This window comes from Aotus nancymaae, unplaced genomic scaffold (assembly GCF_030222135.1).
Source record: "Aotus nancymaae isolate 86718 unplaced genomic scaffold, 86718_ANA_hifiasm-v0.15.2.pri h1tg000022l_1, whole genome shotgun sequence".
NCBI classification, from domain to species: Eukaryota; Metazoa; Chordata; class Mammalia; order Primates; family Aotidae; genus Aotus; species Aotus nancymaae.
Window position 1 is genome coordinate 6,549,296 of NW_026988435.1, and position 10,982 is coordinate 6,560,277.

General features: G+C 38.1%; 1 pseudogene; it reads right to left on the minus strand.

Moving 5' to 3' along the window:
- Positions 1–7,591: 7,591 nt before the first annotated feature.
- On the minus strand, positions 7,592–9,223 carry LOC105732146 (presenilin-2-like; annotated as a pseudogene).
- Between the last annotated feature and the right edge of the window lie 1,759 nt (positions 9,224–10,982).

Consider the following 10,982-nt stretch of genomic DNA (forward strand, 5'->3'; position numbering starts at 1 on the left):
GACTAATTTTTTCTATCTTGCCATGTTGCCCAGGCTGGTCTTGAACTCATAGGCTTAAGTGATCTGCCTGCCTTGGCCCCCTGGAATTACAGGAGTGATCCACGATGGCCGGCCCATAATATTTACTTTGTTTGTTGATATGGATATATGTGAGCAATTTTTAAAATATACAAAAGAGGGAAAAATAATATGTTTGAAATGGGTGTTGATTAATTTAAACAATATGATTTTATGACAGTTTTAAGAAAGCATAATACATTTGACTGTTGTAGCTAATTTCCTTTAATATCCAGATAATATGAATCATATTATTTGTAAAAAATGCATATTAATTTTCTTTGTGAGAAATACATAAAATTGGAGAAATACTATGCTAAAATAAAGGTCACAAACATGTGTTTCTCCTTTACACGGCATTTGATAGCATTTAGGCTTTTTATAATTAAATATTTCTTACAAAAATTTACCATAGAAAAAGGGCATTGAAATTAAATTCAGATAGAGAAAACTCATAACTTGACTTAATAACTTAGTTAAAACTGTAGTTTAAGCCAAATGAAAAGGAGCTGCATCAAAATTTCCATACTATATGAAATGAGAGAGAAGTACACATTAAATATTAGTGCAATGAAACATCATTAGAGTGTGATTACAGTCAGTGCAAATGGTGGCTGTTCAAAGATGATGGGGTTTCTTGTTGACGTTTACACAGATTTTTAATCTTGTATGTATATAACAACATAGAATAGGCAGAGTGAAAGAAAGGGAAACTGAAAATAGATACTGTCAAATAGAAATAGAAAAGATCGGGTCTGTAGTAATTCAATAACTTCCCCACACTCAAATAAGCAAGCAAACTAAACTAAAGGTAACCAGCAAAACCCTGGTCATACTGATTATTCCATTGTTATTTTCCAAACACGTAAGTCCCACACTATTCTTACTGTAAAACAATCGAAACTATTTCCATTGTGTTACTAAAATATGGTTCAATTTCACTAAAAATAATCAAACTCTGGAAAATCTATAACATGTTCCTGCATTATTATAGACTATTTTTTTCATTTATATAAGTAAAACTTAATGGGATTTTTTCAAGGCAGACTTTCAATGTAATTTCAAGTTATTTCTCAAAAGTTTAAATATAATTCTCTTAACAATTCCCTGATCTTTGCTCTTGAATGAAGACTTATATACTCTCCAATTTATTTACATTTGTTTTCCTCCAAATGAAGTCATTTATACCAAGAGGTTGAAGAAAATGCTCACAGATCAAGTTAGAGCCCTATTTAATATGCTAATGTAAAACGTTGAGCTAGGTAAGGACTAGCACACAATAAATGCTCCCATACAAACATTAGTTCAAGGCACTGCTAATGAGTTCACCTCTATTATCTTTCAGACGCAGCTCCATTAGCGGTGTTGTAATACTAAAGATAATTAGTGCAGGCTTGTCAACTTGATTTTTGCAACATTATGGCTTTTATTTTGTACTATATTTTTTAAGGGTCCCTCTGAGAGTCTGTGGATCACTTCGTTGGCCAAGGAGAAGCTATTTATTCTGGCCTAACAAAAGCACAGTTTAATTAGGAAGCATTCCGCCATTCATTGTGTACTCCAGACTACAATTTTGATGGTGGTCTCTAAATGCTAAGATTTGTCAGATTCAATTTCTCTGTTCTAATTTCCTATCAGACAAAATGTGATACCAGGCATGGATCCAATTTCCCTTTTCTATTAGCATTTATATTGACAGAGTTAATGATTTTATTATCATCTCTGGCTTGTTGCTAAACAGCAGGCATCATATCCCTCCTTGTGGATGGTTACATATATATTATAAACTCATTGTCCCAGGAGGAATTGAAACTCATTCTACTAAATTTGTCTTAAGGTGGCCAAGCTAAGTGTTAGGTAAGAAATCGGGAGAGCATTAGGAAAATGATAGTATTCCCAAATAAGAAGTAAGATTAATATTTTTCTACATGAATAATATGTCCAAGTGGATAGGCTGACAAAGACTCCATAAGACTCTCCCAGTAGGTTGAAATGTAATGCCTGTGATCCTTGATACTGCTCAGGAAATGTAATGTTTCAAAAAGTGTAAACCCTATGTATTTGTGTTACTTAAGAGATATTCTAGTGGTTCCATAGCTCAGGGCTTAGAGCACTGGTTTTGTAGAAATATTCTAATGGGACTATGACTCTCTTTCAGATTTGAAACAAAATTAAAAATATCAAGGGTCAGTATACTTTTGCATTTATTTCTTACCTTTTGGAACTGAAATTCCTCCCTAACTAAGCTATTCCTCTAATTTAGCTGTTGTTTAACATATTAATTTATTTCCAAAATATTCAAGTTGGGGAGACTTTTAAATCCCCAATCATGAACAACTTACCCATTAGTTAAGTGCAAATAAATTTCTTATACAGTTTTATGAAAAGAACCCACATAATGTGGCACTTGTTTAATGTGTTTGGGGTTTTGTTTTTGTAGGTTATTACCACACACCTCTTTATGGTACTTTCCTTAAAATTTCATAGAGGCATCAGTTCTCTCAATGCATGTAGTAGTCATATATAAAGAGCTCTTACATCAAGATAAAGGCAGAATATTTTACTGTAAAATTTTATTTTATGTTTTATCTAATTTATTGAAAAGGATATTTAAATATATTTCTCCACCATTTGTAGGAAAGCACCACGTAAAAACAGACTAACTGGAATTTTTGTGTGTGTTAAAATCAATGTAAGAATAATCACTTTCTTGCCACAAAGTGAAATGGAAATATATTAATGGAATGCAATTAAATATATTTAGTATCCAAATATTCTCTATATGCAAATTCCAAGTCAACATTTAAAAAATTATATTCACCCTCTGAGACATATATGACTAGCATGATTTCAGAGTGGTGAACCAAATTAATCACTCCAGATATTTTAAAATGAGTTTCTAAAGACATTGAAAGGCAGAGTCCTGTTTTTTCACATTCATGGCTTATAATTTTAAATAACAGAATATAGTCAGCAGAAATAAATATAACAAGAAAGATATTAGTTGAGTAGATAGTAATTTTGTCGGGGAGAGAGATAGAGACAGATTGAGAAAGGGAAAGGGTAATAATTTTTCTCTCTCTCATCTCTCTTTCTAGGATTTCAATTACGTGCATATTGGTCCATATGAAGTTGTCCCAGAGTTCACTGATGCTATGGTTTCTTTTATTCACCCTCTCTCTGTGCCTCATTTCATCAAGTTTCTGCTGCCATTTCTTCAATTTTACTAATCATTTTTGTGCCATTTTTATCTGTGGTTAATCCCAAACAGTGTATTTTTCATCTCAGACCCTGCCATTTTCACTTTTAGAAGTTCTATTTGAGTCTTCTAAATACATTTTTCATGTCTCTTACTAATATGTTCAATTCGATCTTTTTTTTCTGGTTTCTTGAGTATGTAAAATATTGCTATAATAAATGTCTAAATATCCTTTCCTTATCTACTAATTCTATTTCATTTCAGGATAGTTTGATTGATCATTCTCTTCATTATGATTTATATTTTTCTGCTTCTTTGCCTGCCTTGTGGCTTTTGATTGGACGTCCGATATAAAATTTACCTTGTTGGATGCTGGATATTTTTGTATTCTTATATACAAATATTCTTGGTTTTCACCCTGAAACTCAGTTACATTACTTGCAAAGACTTTTATCCCCTTGAGTTTTGTTAGATAGGACCAGAGAAGTATTTTTGTCCAGGTCTTATTTTGTTCCATTATGTATGCAAACAGTGATGCTCCTTAAATTGTAAGAGTTCCCACTTTTTCTCATGATAACAGGAATTATTCTCAACCTTTTATTTCCTGGGTGCTATTTTCCCTAATTCTTTAAGGGTTCTCCGGCCTTAAGTAGTGTTCTCACATACATGTGCTGATCAGTACTCAACTGAACACTCCGGATACTCTAAAGAATTCCAGAGTTCTGCACTGTGAGGTTTCTCATCTTTGGTACTGTTTCCTGTTTATTCACTTTAGCTTCCAGCCCCTTCTCCTCAACTCGGAGACAAAGTAGCTTCTGCCAGGGTTCCCATTGTTAGTAACACCACCTTGTAACTTTCTTCAGACAGTAAAATGGCAAAACAAACCTTGTTTATTTCTTGATCCCTGTCCTTTATTGCCTTCTGTCAAACGTCTTGAGAGGCATTTTTTTCGTGTATTTTGTCAAGTTTTTAATTGTTTAAATTTGGGGTCAACCCATTCCTTGTTACTCTGTCTTGACTGGAAGCCATTCCTTGTTACTCTGTCTTGACTGGAAGCAGAAGTACCTCTCTTCATATTTTAAACCTATTTCAATTAGGCTTTTGTCCCCACCACTTAACTAAAATATATCAAGGTTACCAATGACTTCCATATTAACAAATCTAATCGTCATTTTTTTTCAGACTTAAAATCTGTATTAAATATTTAGAAGATATCTCAAACCTAATGTGTTTGGAATTGATCTCTAATCTTTTTTCTCTTACACTTTTATTCTATCCAAAGTTTTCCATCACACATACAGTCATATGTCACATAATGACACTTTGGTTAATGATGAAATGCTATAGGACAGTGGGTCTGTAAGATTATAATGGAGGCCAGGCGCGGTGGCTCATGCCTGTAATCCCAGCACTTTGGGAGGCCGAGGCGGGTAGATTACGAGGTCAAGAGATCGAGACCATCCTGGTCAACATGGTGAAACCCCGTCTCTACTAAAAATACAAAAAAATTAGCTGGGCATAGTGGCGCGTGCCTGTAATCCCAGCTACTCAGGAGGCTGAGGCAGGAGAATTGCCTGAACCCAGGAGGCAGAGGTTGCAGTGAGACGAGATCACACCATTGCACTCCAGCCTGGGTAACAAGAGCGAAACTCCGTCTCAAAAAAAAAAAAAAAAAAAGATTATAATGGAGCTGGAAAATTCATATTGCCAAATGACATTATAGACTTTGGATTGTGGACTTTTGAGTTAATGCTGAAATGAGTTAAGACTTCAGGGGACTTTTGGGAAGGCACAATTGGTTTTGAAATATAAGGACATGAGATTTGGGAAGGATCGGGGCAGAATGATATGGTTTGGCTGCATCCCCATCTAGGTCTCATCTTGGATTATAGCTCCCATAATTCCCACAGTGGGAGGTAATAAAATCATGGAGGTGAGTCTTTCCCATGCTGTTCTTATGATAGTGAATAAGTCTCATGAGCTTTGATGGTTTTATAAAGTGGACTTCCCCTGCACATGCTCTCTTGCCTGCTGCCATGTAAGATGTGCCTTTGCTTTGCCTTCCAGCATGGTTGTGAGACCTCACCAGCCATGTGGAACTGTGAGTTCATTAAAACGCTTTTTCTTTATAAATTACCCAGTGACAAAGCATTCCTCATGTGTTTTTGGTAATGCTGGTATAAACAAATCCACTGTACTGCCAGTCATAAAAAACTATAGCAGTACAGTTATGTATAGTAAATAATACTTGATAATGTTAACAACTATGTTACTGGTTTATGTATATACTTTATATTTTATCATTATAGTGTACTCCCAAGTAAAGAAAAAGTTATCTGTAAAACAACCTCAGGCCAGTCCTTCTGAAGATATTCCAGAAAGGCATTGATATGATATGAGATGACAACTCCATGCATGTTATGCCTGAAGAACTTCCAGTGGGACAAAACATGGAGGTAGAAGACTGTGATAGTGATGATCCTGACCCTGTGTAGGCCTAGGATAATGTGTGTGTTTGTGTCTTAAAAAAATTGTACAGTTGTACTACGTGTTTGTGTTTTGAGTTAAGTGTTATTACAGGAGTCAAAAGTTAATAAATGGAGAGCATAACTACAGTGTTTATAAAGTGTATAGGAGTACACAGTAATGTCTTAGGACATCACATTTTCTCTCCACTTATCCATTGACTCACCTAGAGCAATTTCCATTCCTGCAGGATCCATTCACGTAAGTGCCCCATACAGGTGTACCTTTTAAAATATTTTATATTATATTTTTACTGTAACTCTTCTATACAGTAACATGCTGTACAGGTTTGTAGACTGGAAGCAATAGGCTATATCATATAACCTAGGTATACAGTAGGTCATACTATCTAGATTTATGTAAGTACACCTATAATTTAAGGTAAGGAATACATTTCTTTTTTTTTTCATTGTACACCTAAGTTTTATTCATAATTTTTTACTTTCTATTGAGCTATGTACCTTTTTATTGACTGTCTCTCATCACTAGAAGTTATTATTATTATGAAGATCAAATTTTTGGTTTGGTTTTTGTTTACTAATACAGTAATATACACTTAAGATTTCTCCTATGTCTTTCCATGGCTTACAGCTTTTCATTTATTTTAACCCTCAATAATATTCCACTATCTAGATGTAACAGAGTTTATTTATTTATTAATATATAGAAGGAGATTGTGATTGCTCCCAACTTTTGGCAATTGTAAATAAAGCTATAAATATTTTGGTGCTGGTTTTTGTGTATACACAATTGTTTAACTTATTTGGGTAAATGCAAAGGAACATGATTGCTGGATCACATGTTATGAGTATGTTCAGTTTTGTAAAAAACTGCCAAACTATGTTTCAGCTGTTATCATTTTGCATTTCCACCAGCAATAAATAAGAGTTTTGGTTGCTCCATATTCTCATCAGGACTGGCATAGTCTGTGATTTGGATTTTCATCCATCACTGTAACCAAAGTGTAGAGTATGCATATATGTTTTTAATTGGTCAATTATTTCTTTTTCTTTATGATCCTAGTTATTTATCACCTTTTATACTTATAAACAGATAAATAATATTAAGTATTTAGAATATTTTTCTTTTAGGCAGAAAAAACATGAAATTTTTCTTCCACTCTCTAGTTTATCTGGTCAACCACCGAACAGCATTTTCATATTTTACATTTATTTATACGTTCCAGGATAACACCATCAATGTCAGAACAGCTTGATTTCTATGGGATGTCAAAATTAATCTTTTCAATGTTTTTTATTCTACCTGGAGTTTTTCCTTGTGGTTTGTAAAATCCAGGACATATTGAAGGCTTTTACTTTCAATGACCTGGGTCTTTAAATGGTCCTACACACCAAAAGGAAGAATAGGGTATCTAGATAGCCAGGCTCAGCCAGCCTTTGGTCTACCAATGTCACTATCAAAGATGCTGTCACTTTTTCCTAATGCAGATTTAAATTTGGACCTCTTGCTTGTCATCTGAAAAGTGATGGATGCATTCTTACATGCATTGTAATTTTTTTAGATACTTTTGTGATATTTTATAACATTTACTATAGTTTTCTTTATATTCAAGACTGTGTTGAAGACATCAGTCATATCAGATGATTTTTAGGAAGTGACTTACAGCTTCATGGGATTTTGCATCTTCTTTTTTTTTTTCTGCTTCCTCCTCACCAAGTAAACATATACTTTTTAATTTTTTTTAAGGAAAGAAAAGTCTTTAAAATATATGGCACTAGAGTGTAAAACTATACAGCTGCATCCTATATCAGTTCCCTGTAGCTTGCAGTCTGTGGCACACCGCGTCCCTCAGATGTAGAGCTGATGGGAGGCCAGGGTGTCCATGAATGGCCGCACCAGGTTGTCCGTGGAGAAGTAAAAGATGAGCCCGAACGTGATGGAGTTGGGGAGGGCGGGCAGCGCCTTCCTGAACACAGCAAGCAGCAGGAAGGTCAGACACAAGCCAATGAAGATGGCAACGAAGCAGGCCAGCATGGTGTTCAGTCCCCGCTGCCCGTGGCCACTGCCTTGCCCACTGGCATGCCGTAGAAGATGAAGTGACCGAGGCCGAGCTTCGTGCCCCTTTCTACTCTTCCTCCAGCTCCTCCCCTGGGTAGCCAGTCAGGGGAGGCTCAAAGACTTCAAGGTATGAAGGCTCCCCAAAACTGTCATAGGAGCCTTCTTCCATTCCAGGGTTGCAGGGGAGCTGGAGGGCGCCCTGAGAGGAAGGCTCCAGCTTCTCCATGCCCACCGTCCACACCACGGTGGATGAATACATCGGGTCAGGGAATATGGGCTCGTTTCTCTCCAGGACAGTTTCTACAAGCATTCTCAGAGGCCCTTTGGGACACAGCACAGCCATGAGATAGTACACAGAGATGGCGCCCAGGATGACCCACACGGATCCCTCTGGGAGGTACTTGATGACCACCAAGGCCATAAGGGCGCTGATCACCACGAGGTAGGCCTGCTGCAGCAGCAGGGGCCTGCCAGTGGATGCACACTATGCCCACCGCCCTGAACGTCCCGACGGTCAGCAAGAGGGTGGTCCACGGCCGCGTCGTAGGTCTTGAGCATTTCTCCAGGGTAGATACAGGTGAAGAGAAACAGCAGCATCAGGGAAGACAGGCTCGACCAGCCATGGATGAGCTTGTAGCAGCGGTACTTGTAGAGCACCACCAAGGAGACGGTCCTAGCCACGATCACGCTGATCAGGACGAGTGTTTTGAGCTCGGAGTCGAGGGGGCGCTGGCCCACCAAGGGCGTGCCCTCAGTGAACGGCGTGTAGATGAGCTGTCCGTTCTTCTCCGCGCAGAAGCGCACGGACTTGATGACGGCCACCACCACGGTCACGCGCAGGGAGAGGCACAAAGGGCGGGATCGCGTACTTTGCCCGCGTTTGAGGGTCAGCGCTACCTCCGGGCCTGACGGCCGCCTGGGAACGCCGCTCCACGCAGCGGTCAGGGTCCCCCTCACCGTTCTCCTGGTTGTCCTGGCCTCTCCACGTCGCAGAGTTCTCTCCGTCCTCCGGGCCCTGCCGGCTCTGCTGGCCCGAGAGGGCGAGGGACTCCTGGCCGGCCTCAGGGACGTCCGCGGGTCACACACTTCTCCCTGTCAGAAGCCGTGAATGTGAGCAGAGCCCCGCCTCGGGAAGCACCAGACACGTGCGGCCGCGGAAAGGTTTGGATGCGGACACCTGGGCTTTCCCTCGCAGCAGGATAAACGGACGATGCCCCTGGCTTTCAAAGAGGGCGGCGCTGGGTCTCAACACATCACTTTCTATGGTCACGCAACTCCCTCAGTTTCTGCATCGGTAAAATTAGGGGTGGAGACTAGCTTCTGTCTGAGGTTCCCTCAGCTCCAAAAGCTTGCTTCTGGCTGTCTCCCCACAGCTGCAAATGCCTGCTCCACCGCCGCGCTCCTGGCGGAATTCGCACCCATGGTGCAGCGCCCAGCTGGACCCCACACCGGCCACCCAGGGGATTTTGCATTTTCTTAGTGAGAGGCTTAGAATCTTTTCATTAAAAAAATTTTTCTATTGTGATACCAGCATGACAGTTCCATGTATTGGAAAGGACATAGATTTTACAGTCAAATTAATCTGGGTTCAATTCCACGTTGGGTACTTACTGGCTAAGTGATCTCTTACTTAAAATTTATAATTCTGATTTTCCTTATCTAGAAAATAGGTTGCTAGTATTTAATTGCTGTATAAGTGTAAGCAATTAACCTAATATAAACCAATACTTAAAATTTTGAAGCATACAACAAGCGATAGCCACATTTTATTAAACAATTTATAAATTCAAAATGATTAACTTTAGATTGCTGGAGTTTAGTGAGTAATGACTGAATAGGCATATTGGTAAAGTCCTTGCTTTTTTTTTAGTGTGCTTATGTTTAAATATAGTTATCCAAATTACCAGGAAATATAATGTAATTCTAAAAAAGATGAAACTGAATCATTAAATATAAGCGCAATTAAAAATAAAAGTAAGTATACATCACACATATCAACTGACACATTTAGGTCACAGCAGTCACAAAGTGGTTGAATTCTGGTATTAGAAAGAAATGAGGAAGAAAATTAACATGTATACAATAAAAATGGAAATATAATTCTAAAAACACCAAAAAAATCCTGCAAAAATATTAAAATAATGTTAAGGCAATACTAGCAACTTTTAAATAAGCATAAGAAAAAGCAATTTTAGTATTCTTAAGATGGAAGTTAAAAAAGAGGGTAGCAGTAAATAAATGATTAAAAGCATGAATCTGTTTTTTGTTTGTTTGTTTGTTTTGTTTTTAAACAGCATACACTGGATTAAATTGTATATAATGGATTGAATTGGTTTCTTTTCTTTTCTTTTTCCCCAGAGACAGGGTCTTACACTGTGGCTCAGGCTGGAGTGCCATGGTGCCTCAGCCTCCTGAGTAGCTGGGGCTACAGGCATGCTCCACCTCACCTGGCTAATTTTTTTGTTTTGTTTTTAGTAGAGACAAGATCTCCTTATGTCTCCCAGGTGAGTCTCGAACTCTTGGTCTCAGGTCATCCTCTGGTCTTGGCCTCCTACAGTGCTGTGATTACAAGTGTTAGCCACGCTGCCAGGCCTATGTCTCAGTTTCTTTATACATAAAATGGGAATAATAATATCTATTGCACAGATACATTATAAAAAATAAAATATATCTAACGACCTTAGCATAGTATCTAACATATTTTAATCACGCAAAATCATTTAATGGTAGTATTGTTATTTCTAGTTTCTGAGACTGAACTAATGTAGCCTATCCTACATCAGCATAACAATGATTAATACTGTTCTTGATGCCATGTGCTTCTAAAACAGCTGAAAATACTAGAATAGAAGAGTGTGAGGATTTCGGGAAATTGGATTTTTAAACAAGTTTCATGCAAGGTGAAACCCTAGTTTGAAACGTGGGCAGAATGCCGTTAGGCTAATTTGATTGTCTAGCATTTATTCCCAAGACTGAACAAAGGCAGACAAATCTTCACAAAGGTAACATGCCTAATAACCATAGGCCACGCCCCAGTCAATCATACGCAGTAACCAGTAACCACTCATTCCCTTCGTTAGATGATAAGTAGAAGACAATGGGCATTTTCGGTGATAATGAGTGGAAAGCTTGAAAAATACAGGAGCCCGGCTGGGCTGTGGCTCACATCTGTAATCCCAGC